At 40.6% G+C, this 15,886-nt stretch overlaps 1 protein-coding gene across 7 annotated transcripts in view; it reads left to right on the forward strand.

Annotated features, from left to right (window-relative positions):
• Positions 1-5,691: 5,691 nt before the first annotated feature.
• EZH2 (enhancer of zeste 2 polycomb repressive complex 2 subunit) overlaps positions 5,692-15,886 on the forward strand; it is a 49,594-nt gene continuing 39,399 nt past the window's right edge. For 2 of the 7 annotated variants that reach the window (XM_082044808.1, XM_082044809.1), the window contains exon 1: positions 5,692-5,812. The gene's annotated coding sequence lies outside the window, so the exon portion shown is untranslated. The remainder of the gene's footprint in view (positions 5,813-15,886) is intronic. The other 5 variants (XM_082044810.1, XM_082044813.1, XM_082044811.1 and 2 more) reach the window with 3 other exon arrangements.

A 15,886-nucleotide genomic window follows, 5' to 3' on the forward strand; every position in this document is an offset into this window, starting at 1 on the left:
TCTGCCTGTTACAAAAAAGCTGATAGAAAGCCACTTATATTGCTTCTGTTGTTATATAAAAACAACACTAGACTTCTTTCCAGCAACATTTCTCCTTAGCCAAAAAGATACTATCCTGTATTTGATACAGAGCCATAGTCTGAGTCAATTTTTTGCATCACTGTCACTTCCACCTTTACTTGTCCTGCATCCCCTTCCCTCAAAAAAATCTCCTTGAACTCAGTGTAATAGAGTTGAGGTGGCCCAGCATGCTGAAAGCACTTACCCTTAGTATAAAATACATTACATACCTTTATCGTGATACATGGGGCAAACATTCAGTGAAAGGTCAGGTAGCTTTCTGTTACTTGGGAAGGTGTGGGGCAGACATGCTTTTACAGAGCTAAGAACCAGCTGCATGTGTTACCCTCCACAGTATCAGAGGCAGACAGCCCCTAAAGGCCACAAAAATCTATGCATTTTCCTATAAGAGCACTTCATCAGATCTTGGTCATGTTAAGCAATGTACTTATTGTTGTACCTTTTTTTCATGCACACAGCCTATTTAAATGTCATAGTGCACTCGTGTTAGACAATAACTACACTTACACTTGCCACTGTACACTGACTGCACACACCTCTCAGCCCTTTCTGACTATGTGAGTTCCCAGGTACTGGCTCTTGTGACAAGTGCATCAAATCAAATGGCAACTCCACGTCTGGTTGTACAAAAGGGGAAGAGTCTACAGAAGGAATAACTTCTGCTAGCAGGGGCCCTTTGAGCAGAAATGTAAGTACTTTGGGGGAAATGTAAGCACTATGAAGATATTAATGGAAAGTACTATCAATAGTATTGTAAGTACTATTAAGATATTAATGCAAAAACATTTAAAACCATTGATCTCAAAATGGTTAGTTACAAAATGCAGTCATTACTTGTTTTAAAAAGTTAGCACAAAATAACTGCTTTTTCAATAATAATGTAACAAGAGGCCAACTCTTTAAAAAGGGTCTGTGCTGACTTCTGTGTAATCATTGCAGTGTGTAACAGTTTAATGCTGTTACAGATTTATTGTTTTAGGCTGTGCATAGGTTTCCAAGTACGTAAACTTTGTGTAAAATCTTACCAAATTCACATGGACTAAAATGCAGAATTTAAGCCACAAAACAAGCCAAGGTATCAGTAAAAGTACCGATCAGTGTTAGGAATTGAATGAGAAGTGTGTAGAAGTCATATCTGCCAAAATGGACATGGAATGTGTTTTAAGGGGAAAAAAAAAAAAAAAAAGTACCCCAAACAAACAAAGAAATAAAGACTATGCTTATAAACAGCCTGCTTGATGAAATATTATATGCAGTGCTAGAGGTTTGCTTGTAGGGGTAGGTATAACAAGGACAGGGTGTGCATCCTCTTTCTCTCCTGACCACGGAGCAACTGAGCTCAAAAGCAATCAGACTGAACCTTTCCAGGCTGTGTGGCCAATATGTGAAGTCCACCAGACTGCACCACAGAGGACACCCACCCAAAAGCTGCACACAGCTTTGTTACAGCAAGATCTTGAAGCGCAAATGGAAACAACACTGCGATCAGCAAGTCACACACTTAACTACAAGAACCAGAGATGCAGATACTGGCCCACCTGCTCAGGGCTACTAATGGTTGGGCAGGGACCTGTGCTTCTTCTTAATGAAGCTGAGTGAACAACGGAAAAACTGGCCAACATTTGTGGTTATTTCAGGCTAAGGCAGTTCCCTGACTGGTCTTGCTTAATTCCCTCAGCCAGATGGAAGTAATGCCGCATGATTCTGACTGCAAGGAAATCATTAGGGTAATAATGCATAAAGAATAATCTATGCTTTCGAAATACCACTTTATTTGAGATGTCAAAATCTTTAAAAGAAACCACTCAGGTATTAATTTTGCTTTATAGCACTGTACCTATTTTTTCTGTATGGGGCTTGTTGCAACATTAAACTGCTGGGTGCAGAAAAAAACAGCACCTAAAACTCTTCTGGTTGTGTAAGACAGCCTGAACAACTGATCAGAAATGGAGCTCCTTGCTGAGGAGTTCATCACTTTCAGAGACTAGAACGGAGCCTTGGTAGAAAGGTTGTTTTGCTACAGAGCAAAGGAGACAAAGTAACTCAATTCAAAATGTGTTTAATTTTCCAGTAAGCATTACTTTCAGGTACAACAGAAGAATAATCTTCTGTACAAGAGAGAAAACCAAAGTGATCTGTGCTGAGGTCTAATTCACAGGGCAGATTCTACAGTATGGATTTTTCCACCTTGTGGCTGATTGTACCACTTATATTAAGTTACCCTATGCTTATTTATCAATGATTATTCATACTTGCTGACTAAAGCCGGGTACCATGAAGTGCAACTCTAACAAAATAAATTATGAATCCTAAGTTGTGAATGGACTGGGTAGCCAGTTTGGTGGTGGCAGCCATCTGGGGGCAGAACAGATTCAAATAGTTGAATTTCCAGAAATTACTAGTATTTTGCACATGTGATATTAGGTTGGTGCAAAAGTAATTGCAGTTTTGGACTGCGAATTTTAAATCATTAAAACTAGGCTCAAACACATCTTTATTAATCAAAATAAGAATGATTACAATCAACACACTTTTGCCTATGACAAATAAGTTTGTTTATTCCTCTAGTGTAAAAACCTGTGCCTCAGGGTTTGATGAACTCTTGGAAAGCATTTTCTCCATCCTGCGGGTTGTGGAAACATTTTCCCTGCAAAAAGTTGTTGAGATGCTTAAAGAAGTGGTAGCTGGTTGGCAAGAGGTCTGGAGCATGAGACAAAACTTTGTAGCCCAACTTGTTCAACTTTTGAAGTGTGGGTTGCGCAACATGTGGTCAGGCATTTGTCATGGAGAAGGATCGGGCCCTTTCTGTTGACCAGCGGTGGTTGCAGGTGCTGCAGTTTTCATTGCATCTATTGATGTGCTGAGCAGACTTCTCAGATATAATGGTTTTGCTGGGATTCAGAAAGTTGCAGTGGATCAGACCAGCAGCACAGCACCAAACAGTGACCGTGACCTTTTTTTGGTGCAAGTTTGGATTTGGGAAATGCTGTGCAGGTTCTTTGTTCAACCACTGAGCTGGTCATAGACAGTTGTCATATAAAATCCACTTTTCATTGCATGTCACAATCCGATTGAGAAATGGTTCATTTTTGTTGTGTAGAATAAGAGAAGACAACACTTCAAAATGACAGTTGTTTTTTTTTTGATTTTCAGCCATCTCCTGAGGCACCCACTTATCATGCTTTTTCACCTTTCCCATTTGTTTCAAATGCCGAACAACCACAGCATGGTTGACGTCGAATCCTTCCACAACTTCTCATGTAGTTCTAAGAGGATCAGCTTTGATGATTGCTCTCAAGTGGTCATTGTCAACTTCCGATGGCCGGCCACTACGCTCCTCATCTTCAAACCTCTTGTCTCCTTTGCGAAACTTCTTGAACCACCACTGCACTGTACGTTCACTGGCAGTTCCTGGGCCAGATGCATTGCTGATGTTGCAAGTTGTCTCCTCTGCTTGACAACCCATTTTAAACTCGAATAAGAAAAGCATTCAAATTTGCTTTTTGTCTAACATAATATCCATAGTCTATAATAAATATAAAATAAGCAGCAAGTAATAAGTCAGTAGCAAAAAAACCACAACCATCAAGCCAGAAAAGTGCATTAAAATGATGTATAACATAATCACATTTATTTAAGAACATATTCCAATATCATACGGCAAATTTCAGCAATGTAAAAACTGCAATTATTTTTGCACCAACCTAATAATTTAAAGAGAATATTTTCAATTGTCAGCCATTCCACTGGAATGAAAGAAAGTGTATGGCAATTTACCACACTCTGACACGTAACCATAAGAGGTGATAATTTCTGCTGCACCTTTTTTGCTATTAACTCACAAAAAAACCCAGACTTAAAAATAAAAATAAGCTACTAGTAGAAACCTCTTTTCAAGGCCATGAAGTAAATTGAGAACACGTGGTATACGAATGCCCACTCTTCAGATTTTATTGCAAGTTTAATATGTGATGAAGTTTGGAAATTTTAAGGACTTATACACAGAAAGACAGAACATAAAAGCACACAAGAACATCACCTTTAAGTAGAAGAACACTGAGCCTCATTTGACATGAAAGCCAACTGCATGATTTTGGAATGAGGTTGCACTTGTGATTTATTTCCCCTCCAAGTGACTTTTATCACACAGGACCTCATTACTGTGGATGCTCCTTATTTTTTGAGCTTTGACCCTGAAGATGTACCAAAGCATTTGCAACAGAGAAAGGATCTGCTATTTGGTAAGGAAGGATGATGGGAATATACTGGAAGTGACGATGTGGCTGATGCTCCAGTGCACCTTGGAAGCAGCACTTGGTGCAGGACAGACAGGAAAGGGATACAGTCACAAAGGAAGGCCAAAGTACTAGCCAGAAAACTGATAGTCACAATTTTATTTTTCACTGCTGAAGATGAAGAAAGGCTGGATTGGCCCAAGAGCGGGATGACAATGGACTAAAGGAGCATGAATCTTCAATTTTAAACACAACTTTGGCAACAGGAATGATGAGCATGGCTCACAGATTAAAAACGACGGAGAAGGATAGCAGTGTTAGGGGCTGGAGACAGCAGGTAACAAGCAACATGACCCAAGCCTGATGTGGAGCAGACACCTTGCTGCTGCAGCTCTGTTACGGCTCCCACGACAGGGTTGGGCAGGGTTTTGAGAGCAGAGAAAAAGCCAAGAGAAACAGCATGATGCACGATAAAAAGGGCAGATGCCGGTAAAGTTTGGGCAAGCAAAGGTCAAACGAGACAAAACGAAGGCGCGCCACGCGGCTCTGGAAAGTGACTCAGCCAGCCGACATCCGCCGGGGTGCGCAGGCTGGGGCCCCGGGGAGGAGCGCGGCCGCCCGACCGGGGGTGTGCGGGGGTTCGCAGGCTGCCGCAGCCCACCCTTGGCTCTTTCGTTGTGGTGCCGTGAGCCCCCGGCGGACGCCGAGGCGGGCGGCGGGCGAGCCGGAGGGCGAGCCGGCGAGAGAGCCGCCCTGACCGCCAGGAAAGCAACAGGCGGGGAAGCTGCGGGGAAGCGCCCGCCCGCCCGCTGCCGCTCACACAGACTTTCCCGCCCTCATGCCTGGCGAGCCCCGCGCCTCTCCCACAGGGCTGCCCACCCCCGCTCGCGCGCCGGCGGGACTGTTAAAACCGTTACGGCTCTCACTTTCGAACTGATTCAAACTCGGCGAGCAGCGCGGCCCCTCCCCGGGCTGCGCCGCGCTGTCTCCCGATCCCCGCCAATCCTCTCTCCTCCCTCCTCCCTTCCCACCCTCCACGTGAGGCGGCGGAGAGTTTCAAGCCTCTGCGGCCCGGTGTGCGCCGGCCCCGTCCCCGCTCTGGTGAAGGGGGAGCCGGGGCACCGGAGACGCGAGGCCGGGCCGGCGGGCGGACGGAGGACACGGCGAAGCACGAGCCCCGCGGACAGCGCGAGAACAAAGAACTCTCCCGCCCGCCTCCGCCACCCCCCCGCACGTGGGGAGCGGGCTCCCGCCCCTCGCCCCGCCCACCGTCGCGCCTGATTGGCGAGGAGGGCTCTGTCCGCGTCCATCCAATCGAGGCGGTGCTCAGCGCTCGCCAATGAGCGCGATGCCGATTGGGCCACCGCGTTTGGCGCTCGGTCCGGGAGGGTGAATCCGGCAGCCGGAGGCTGAGGGGAGGGAGAGCGAGCGGCGCGGAGCTGAGGGCGGCAGCGGCGGCGACCGGGCGGCAGCGCGAGGCCGGGGCCGCCGGGCGGGTGAGTGAGTGAGTGAACGAGCGAGCGACACCTCGCGGGCTTGAGGCGTTGGCGCTGGGAACGGCTATTTATAACCGGCTCTCTTTGTAGTGGGGGGAGGGGAGGAGGGCGCAGAGGGAGGGGATGGGGTGGAAGAGGGGCGCCGACTCCCGAGGAGCAGTCTCCTCCCGTCCCGTTCCCGCGGGCGCAGCGAGAGGCGCGGGGGGGCGCCGGCGGCAAGACGCGCGCTCCCGGCCGGTGACAGCTGGAAGGGAGAGACATGGAGTCTGAAGTGCCCTTTGTCTAAGTTGGCTCTGTCCAGCCCGGCCGGCGGTTCGTGTTCCGACCCCAGCTCGGCGGAGCGCAGCCCCAGGCAGGAGGCTTAGCTCGTCATTCCCCGCTCCGAGGGTGGGAGGCGGCGGCGGGAGGGGGCCAGCGTTGCGAAGGGAGCGGGAGAATGGGGAAGACCCGGCGGTTTCCTTCCCCTCCTCCCCATTCCTGCTGACTGCATGCGGCGGCGGCTGTTTCAGGCGCGGTTTGATTGAAGGGGTGGAGGGGAGACATGTGTGTGCCCAGTATTCACACGGCGAGTTCTCGGAGTGCCCGGCGAAGGAGCCAGTGTACCCCGGGTGACCAGCGTGGCACATGGCTCTCCTCTGCTGAGGCGGGCTCCCGGGAGGCTCGGGCAGGTCCACCCCGGGCTGAGGCGTGCTCAGCCCCCCCGGAAGCGGGGCGAGCCGGGCGGGGAGTCTGAGCGTGGCCCGGGCCGCCCACCCGCACCCCGCTGCCCTGGAAACCGGTTTTGGGCCTTTCGGGCTCCCGGCCTTGGGGAGGGTTCGCGGTTCAGGGAGGGAGTTTAAGAGAGGGGGAGGATAAATCACTCATGCGGCGGCTCCGGAGAACTTTCTAATCGTTAAGGGCACTGTACAGTCCTGATTTACCAGAGCACTGCAATAAAGTTCATAGGGAGCTGGAAATTCTGTTTTTTGGATCTAATGTCGCTAAGCACAGGTATACAGAGCGCTCTTTAAAACAAGGGTATCAGAGAAGGCGTGGAGGAGTGTACTGGGCAGCGCTGTCCCTGAGCAACAAATGTATGACTGAATAAAGAAATCGGTGTGTTGCGGCATCATGCGTATGTGTTCGACAGTAACAGGTATTCATGGCGATTCAGAAATTGTTGTTAGCAGACAAAACAAAAGCAGTCTATACATAGATGCGGCAGGAATGGGATAATAAACTTGTACATTGCGATACTTACTTCTAACTTACGAAGCACTATCCTTATTTTATTGAGCTAAAGAAAAGGTGTGTGTGTTTTTTTTTTTTTAATTATGGAGCTGGAAGTTCAGATTTTTGATCTCTGACAGCTTGTAACAGTTTGAAAAAGGTTGCAGGATTGGTTTGTCTTTAAGTCTAGCAACTGTAGTTTCAGCTCTTATGAGTTTAGTTCTTACTAATACAGATTTCAGTGAAGAGTTTTACCAGCATTTTTAGTGTAATCTTCACTTCTAAAATGGGTTTTCCTCATGGATAGGTTCATCTTTTTTTAGAGGTTGGCATGTTCAGATTCTTTATGTGACTTATCAATTTAAAAGGCCATTCTTTCTTTGTCCCCAGTCTATATCAAATTCAGATTCTGGGTAATGTTTATTTGTGGTAACAATAAAGGATCTTCAGAAGGGTGAGTATTACTTGTACATAGTGTGCTATAACTACTCTCACTTTAGATTATTAAAATGTGAATATTTAAGAACTATAGAGTCTTTCAGAGAGCATATTTCCAGATCTAGAGAGTCTTTCAGAAAGCATGCTTCCAGTATTTTAGGAGATATGACTCAAAAGTTTTGTGTGACATGTGGAATGTTTTTAACTTTGAAATCTAGTGCTTTATGAAGTACTGGCTTTAAGATTGTTACATTTTGGGTTGTGGAGTTTCCTTTATGAAAAAAAAAAAGAAAAAAGAGAGGAAAAATAGTTGTGTTTTATTTTTTTCTTCTTCTGTCTACATGAGGAATGAAAGTAACAAAGTTAATCAACCTGTAGAGAAATCTGTGACAGTAAGATGTTCTATGAGATACCAACAGCTATTTTCATCTGGAACTTAAAAGAATTCAAGATTCTAATTTAGGAAAAAAAGTGGGGGGGAAAAAACTTTTTCAGAGATTTTTTTTTTAATATGTAGTTTCACCCTGAAAAGAGACAGATGTTGTCAAAAGGTCATAAAATGTATGATTGAATGCACTAACTGTATTATATAGAAAGAGCGCAAGCTATCTGCTGCTTTCTGTAAAGAGATTTATGTCAGAATAACGTACATCTGGCATTTAGCACACTCCAACAATATTCCCAGGAAAGATGGTGCACTCTAAAATTCCTCTCAAAGTTAGTAAAAAAAAAAAAAGTTATTGTCAACATTCACAAGAAGATTCTGCTTCTTTAGCTGTATATACCATGTATACATTTTAATAAGTTCACAGTTATAATGTTAACAATTTTAGATGAATGTACTATGTTCATGTGATTGACCAGTGAGAGTTAATATTTAAAATGGCTGCACTAATGACAGAAGGCATATTTAATAAATGTTTGCTTTATGTTGCATTTGAGCGGAAGTGCTGTGGGAAATTTTAGTGTCATCTGGAATCTGAAAGTTCTGCAATTCTACTGTTAATGCATATAGGTGCATCTTAGCTAACGTGAGGAGAAGTTATCTGTGAAACTTAAGGGGGAATAGAGTTTTCTTCAGCAGGGATGCTGAAAATCTCAGGAATAGGAACTTGTCTCTGCTAAGCAAGGAAGTTTACTGAATTAAGTATGTCATCTTTAGAGAATTACGTATTCAAGTAAAATTCACTTTACTAGATTAAAAACATGGAGGAAATGTACTACGTACTGTAAATCTAATTCTTAACGATTTGATGAAGTGTTTGAATAATACATTAGGAAACAAGACTGCTGCTAACAGAAGCTGTAGAACAGTAACAGGAGGTTTACTTTAATGTTAAAGCTGCTACCCACCTTCTGTTTATACTATCAGCAAAGTCTGTGGATAGCAGTGCTGGGCTCCTGGAAATGGTATCTGAAGACAGACTCTGTCTGTATCTATAAATTTATAAATGTAGCTGTACATTTATTATCTATCTCTATGACTTGTACAACTGTTCTAGAATGGCTAAGTCAGTCTTTATATGGATGAGTTACTTCGGTACTGACATAGTTTATGTGATAAATTCAGTAAAGTAACTTTGTCTGAGAGGAAGAAAGGTGACACAAGGAAAAACCTTGTATAAAATGGATGCAAAGAGGGAGAGGTGTTTCACAGGGGAATGATAAAAACATTGGTTACAAGTTAGACTGCTTGGGTTTGGTTTTTAGGTCTGAGTATATGCTCAAGAGTTTTGTTGAACTAAGGATTAAAAGGAAAACAATGTACAGAATTATTAAATAGATATTTTACCTGTTCTCACAGAAATTAAAGACTTTGGGATGATGCTGTGTATGTCTATTTATGGATGGGGTGAAACTAGAGAGTGAAATTTGTTAAAGGAGAGAATAGGTTCCACTGAGATCCAAGCAAGAAACAGTGAAGTTTTCAAAAACTTGTTAGTGACAATGCTGTGTTCTGTAACTGATAATAGTAGGTAGTTTGAATGTTACAGGCTCTTTCTCATTGTAGTCCTAGATTTCCACTAAGATGTGTCAGACTATAGTCTTGAGGTCTGGATCCTCAGTGAAACAGAGAAAACTGCCTCCAGTGTTATAGTCAGAATATATAAATTAAAAAGATAAACTAGTAACCATGGCTTGAGGCAACTCTTGAGAAGAAGAGTGCAAAGTAGAAGTATAATTTGTATATAATACTGAGAAATTAAGCTTCTTTTTTAAATAGTGGAAAAAGAAAGGAATTATTAAATATATATGAATTATTTAACCACAGACTTGTAAATTGACTGTCATTTAAAAATTATTGTGAGAGAAAAGGATGTATATTAACATCCCTGCTGTATCCAGAAAAAATTATAAACAAACAACAACTCCCCCTCACATTAATGTGGGTCAGGCCCTTATTTTAGGAATCTTTTGGCTGATGTCTGTATAGAGGATGTTTCAGTAATTGTGTCTTTTGCTCAATTTGTCAAAAATGCTGTTGTCTTGGGAAGATTTAAAATGCATTCTGTGCTTCCTTTCTAATGGTAAAATCAGTAATGCTTTTAAGGTGAGAAGGCCATTTGGAAATCTAGACAGATACTGTGCATATTTGGAACGCTGTGGATAAAAATAATGATGTAATGATGTGAGTGGATCAGTGCAGTATTGTCATTTGCTTGAAAATGTGATATAGTACTTCCAAAACTTTTAATTTGGATATATACAATTTCATCAATAAATGAGGTAAAAATGACACCTTACTGTGTACAAATAAAGACTTTCTTGATATTAAATTGCAGAAGAGCTTGAGAATTTGCTTTTAGCTTTATTTTTTATATATGCATATGGTGCCTGATCAAATGATGTTGTATGTGTAATTATGCAAGCAAAGTAGTACAAATTGCAGTCTGCATCCTGGGATTTCTAAGATGTGAACTGAAATTAAGTCCTTCAAGGGGGTATGATTTCCTTATACTCTTAAATTATTTTTTAATCTAGAACCAGGGCTATTTCCCTTGACAATTTTTGTTGTGTCTGACTCCTTCCCATTCTGCCTTTGATGAGATTGGTTCAGTTTTTCCTGCCATGCATTCTCTTTTCACAGCCTGTGTGTTTGCTTTAAATCAGATGTAATCTAAAGAAGCAAAGCCTTTCAAGGGAAGGAAACTCAAATCTTAACACTCATATAATTTTTTTTTTTAATGTGAGCTGGTTTCCTCTTCGTGTTCTTTAGCGTGAGTAAATTTGACAAGCTTTATATTTTTGTGTGTAGTTGTCTGGCTTCATTTTTTACTAGTAAGATAAAAAATTCTAGAGATAGAATTCAGTTTGCTTCTGTCAGAAATCCGGCAGATGTGTGTTACAGATGCTTGATATGCCTGTGAAACTATACCACGGCAAATGGTTTAAAGTCATTAGGTTATTATTGTCTCTTTTTTAATGATACAATTTATAGCCGTGGGCAGCATAGAATTAGTCCTTTGTGATAACTTCTTCCAGCTATATGTTTGTGCCATGTTTCTAGTGAGTATTTATTACTAATGTATGTAGTGCAAAGTTAAACCCACTGTTTAGCTATTAGAAGAAGAGATTGACTATGTTGTTTTATTCTTAAAACAGTTTAACCATTATTGGTATTCAATCCATCATTGCTTTGAAACTTGGGAGACATAATTCATTCCAAATCCTTTGAATATGTAATTCCCTTCCACAGCCTAAGAGAGCAGAGTTTTTCACTGAAGGGTATGGCGTTTTGGGGGTTTGTTTGCTGTTTCTTTGTTTTGGCTCAGATTTTTTATTCTGTTTTTAAGATATACTGTTTCTCATTCATTTTCTCCATTAAATCAAGCTTCCGGGAAAGTAGTCTCTCTGTTTTTTCCCTTTATAAGCAACACTTAGTCTAACGTGTTGATGGTTTCATCCCCATATACCTTATAGAATAGGGATGCCATACAGTAGACCCAGTTATTTTGAGGGCTTTAACATGAGAGCTGTGTCAATAACTCTTATCGTTGCTCTCATCATTTGAAGTTCACTTTGGAATTTTTCAGACAATTGGCAAATACCTGTTCAGCTCCAAAATCTGCTAGGCTGTTCTACAATAAATTCTGCATACATGAATGCATAAAGTCCCTCAAAATTTAGGCCTTTTGCCTATGCAGGGAAAGAAGTATGGAATAGCTATTGAACCACTTGATCCTTATGTGGCAGGGCTTTTTTTCCAATATGCTTTTGTGTGTATGCATTTTGCTGAAGAACCTGTGGCTATTTTAGACTGTTTAGAGTAAAAAAGGTGTGTCCACAAAACAAGTTCGGGTGAAACAGTCAGTGCACTTCAAATTCACACCCTAAATTATTTTGCCTGTGGAGACATGCCTTTAGTGTTCCCAGCAAGTGTTACTTTTTCTGCCAGATTTACCCAGGCTATCAAAATGCTAAATTTTAAGAGACGGAGGTGTTAGGCAACAGAGGTTATGTGGAATGTGTGTGGGAGTCATCTAACTCCTCTGGGTGTCTGTGAATTAATCTGGAGAAATTCAGAGGTATGCATTTGAACAACACGAAGGTGAAGTTCAAATTTTATGCATAAAACTTTTACTTTCTCCTGACAAATAGCCAGGCTTGGTCTTACATAAGAAATGTGGGATGATTTTAGTGGTGAGTTGTAAAAAGCATGACCAAAATCAGGCTTGAAATTTTTCTTGCTGTTCTGCTGTTTGGAGTTTTAAAATGTTTTATTTAGTTTTTGATCCAAATAGTCTTACTCACACATGCAAATATAGTGTTTATACATGCAGATATCCAAGTAAAAAGTAAAGTGTTGCATTATCTGCTGCACAGTGTTTTGCTGATGTTCCCCACATTTAAGTGATTTCAGTTGATTTTCAGTTAGTGCTAGTTTTAGTTTGATCTTTAATATAAAATAATTGGTTATGATTTCCCTATTCTCTTTCCCTCTCTTCCCCAGCCAAGTAGATGAGTATGTGAACTTGTTATTTTTATTTCCAAACCAGTACTTTTCTAAAAGTATCAAATGTTGAAATGTTCTAGAAGAAAGCAATATTATAGGTAACTCAGAAAATTTTTCTTTGAAATGGTTACTTTTACTCCTTATGTAGTATTCAGTAATTATTTCATGTCTGGTTTTGTTTCTCTAAATCCTGAAGCTGTAGGGACACAGAGAAAGAACTGGATTTTTGAAGGGAAGAATACTTTTGCAAGTTGGAGGCTTGCATATACAGACTGATTGAAGACTCTAATAAAGATTTATCTTTTAATGACTGTCTGAAAACAAATTTTACTACTCTTTTTTTTTTTTTGTTGTTCTACTCTTGTTTGTGTAAGGAAATATATTTGAAATCTGATTATTTGTATTGAAATATCATTTTGTTATTCTCTACTGAAGAGAATGAAGCTCTGAGAAGTACCCATATCATTGTTTCTTGAAGAGTAAATGTTCTAAATGAAAGATTCCTTCTTTATGGTTTGGTAGAAAATCTGAAATAAGCTTGTTTTCTAGAATAGTTCTGCTCTTGGATCTTACTCAGGTACTTCATGTTTTATCAATGTATAGTTAGTGTCAAAAACTTTTTTTCCTTTTGTTATTTAAATTTTTGAATCAGATTGATTAAAATTATTTTAGCTATTAAGAACCACAGACAACTTTGGCTATGTTTTCTGAAATACTTCTGGAAGGTTTGAATTATTTATAAACTCTTGAGTTGCAAAGTTTTTAGCATGCTGGCAGATAGGGTAAGAGATCATGAATATCTGGTAGTTGCTTTGCTTCGGTAGTTTTCTAATCCAGAAAAAAAAATTCTAATGTAAAACCAGCAAGATGATAAATTAAGATTCCACGTGTTTTTCCAGGAAGAAAAAGGGAGTGGAGGCACATTTCCTTCTCTTTAATATCCAAGAGCTGCTTGACTTCTCATTCTTCTCTTTCCTTCCTTGACTTTTGTAAAGAGCTGGAGTTACTAATGTCTGCCTGATCAGTTTATAATAGTGGTAGAAACTCCTGAAAAGAATATTCAAGCAATGTAGTGTTGCACTATTTGTGTGAATTAACTGTTTGGGGAGAAAGCAAGAAATAAAATATTGTGGGAGACAATTTTTTTTTTTTTAGTTAAATCAGATGGTGAGCATGATTGAAGAAAATGTGAGTTCTGTGAGCCCTAGAGTTGACTTGTTTCCCTCCTGTCTTGTTTGTCAGCAACTGAACTGCTCTCATTAACTATGTGAAATAAGCATTTTATAAAAGTGGTATGAATTAATGTATTCAGCACATGCAGAAATTGATCTGCAGGCTTAGGCATTTAGTACATCGACAGGGAGCTGAAACTTGCATGTCTAAGGCCAGAGTTTAGTGTCTTTAGATGGGGACAGAGTGGCTGGATGCTCACTTTTCTTCATTTGAAAGTAGCAAAGATATTTTCAGCCAGAGAACTTCCTTACTTCTGTCAGTGTCTGACTGCAAAAATGCTCATGCTGTCAGGAGGGAAATCATAGCACAGTTTCAGGAACGAGTGGCAGGTAGAAGTGCTTCTTTTTATAGCAATGCCAGCATAAAGTAGGGGTGATGCTTGAAAGTCCAATCTGTCTGGTCCTCCATGCAGTTTTTGTCTGGTATGTTTTGGCAGTAATGAGAAACTGTGTTTGAAGAGACTAATTTAACAGTTAAAAACAGTCTAGAAACAATAATTCATAAAGAAAAGTAGATGTGCTCAAGGCAAGCAGAAGTCAGGAGTTAAGTATAGGGAGTGAAAACCCTATCCTACCAAATCTGGAAATTGAACAGAAGGTTAGAATTCCTAATAGCTAAGATAGGAGCATTCTATAGCAAAATCTAGGGGTACAATGCAGAATTGTAGTAGTGTATGTAACTACATTACATACTGGAGCAGAGAGCAGATATGGCAGTGAGTCTTCTGAATCGTGGTTAGCTGCAATGGCATTACTTGGGCAGGGGTCTGCTGCTGTTGGTACATCAGTGTCTGCAGCCCTAAGTGGTGTTTCTCCCTAGTAATTGGTTTTTATTTTTCATGACTTTCCTGTTGTTGTTGTTTTTTGGGATTTTTTTTTTTTTTAATATATATAATGTGAGTTCACACTGCAGTTTTTCACAATGCCATGACACTTGCAGTCATTCATGAATCTGTTGCAGAAAACATACATAACTTAGTTATTTGTATGCCATGTCACATTTGATTTATGTTTGCCATTTGCATCTAAGTTTCTGTAGAGGATGTATGCAGAAGGATACAACAGCCTTGTTATCATAGGAGAGCTGAAAATCAGCCATTTAGAGGGAATTCTGATTACAGATGCAAGGTATTGCCTATGTTATAATTTAGTAACCACTCCAAATATTTTTAGTTTGGGGAATAATATTGCAAATAAAAATATAGTCATTACAATTAATAAGTTAATTTGGTAGTAGTACTACTGCAAATAAATAGTTTAATTGGATTAAATATGTCATGAAACCGTAGTCTTAGTTCACTGGTAGCTGTTCATACAGCTGTAAGATAAAAGGCTGTATACAGTTATTTTGTTTATGATAGACATGTTGATCAAAGTAGTATGTGGTGACCAGATATGAATTTGCTACAAAATGTTGATTTAATTTTTTTTTTTTTTAAAGCCTCTTTTGAAATAAGCTGAAATTCTTAATCAAAAGATACAGAAAAGCATCTCAGTAGTCTCAAATATCCTGAAGTGTCAATTGGGAGCTATTAACTTAAGAAGCTGCTGGGATAGTAACAAGGCTGAAGAAAAACATTGTGCTTGGAAAGAAATAACTGCAGAGGCATGTTATTCAAGTGTCAGGGAAGCAGGTCATAGAATAGTTGTGTATTGTGAACATCTCTATTGCTGACTTGCATATGTGTATCTTCTAGAGTGTGTTTAAGTTTACTTAAAAATGAAAAAGGTGGAACTGAAGTCTGAAGAAAAACAAACAAAAAAACCCAAACCAAACAAAGGAAAACACCAACCCCCCCCAAGCAAACAAACAAAAAACCAAAACACAACCAACCATTAATGCTGCGGGGTAGAGATCAGGCCCCTGTTTTTCTTTGCACCAAGTGCAAAGCAAAGCTGTAGTCACTTAAACAACAGCAAGCAAAAGGTCTGAGTGACACTTCAAAGGCATGAAGGTTGGGCTATAAGAGAAACAGAACCCCATTAGGATAAGAAGACAACTAATTTGAAAAAAAAGCCCTCTTTATTTTAAACATAATGGTAAGTTTATAGCAAGTATGTATCATTTTAGTTAGACTACATTTTTAATTAGTGAAGAACTTTCAGATCTGTCCTTTTTAATTATGATTTCTAAGAGATAGACATGAAGGTTCCAACTGTACTGCTGAGCAGAGAAAGCCTCTTTCAAATGAATGAACTGGATAGTAGTGGGAAGGAGTGCGTGAACTGACTAGTTGATAG

This window comes from Streptopelia decaocto (genome assembly GCF_964273445.1).
Source record: "Streptopelia decaocto genome assembly, chromosome: 2".
Taxonomy (NCBI): domain Eukaryota; kingdom Metazoa; phylum Chordata; class Aves; order Columbiformes; family Columbidae; genus Streptopelia; species Streptopelia decaocto.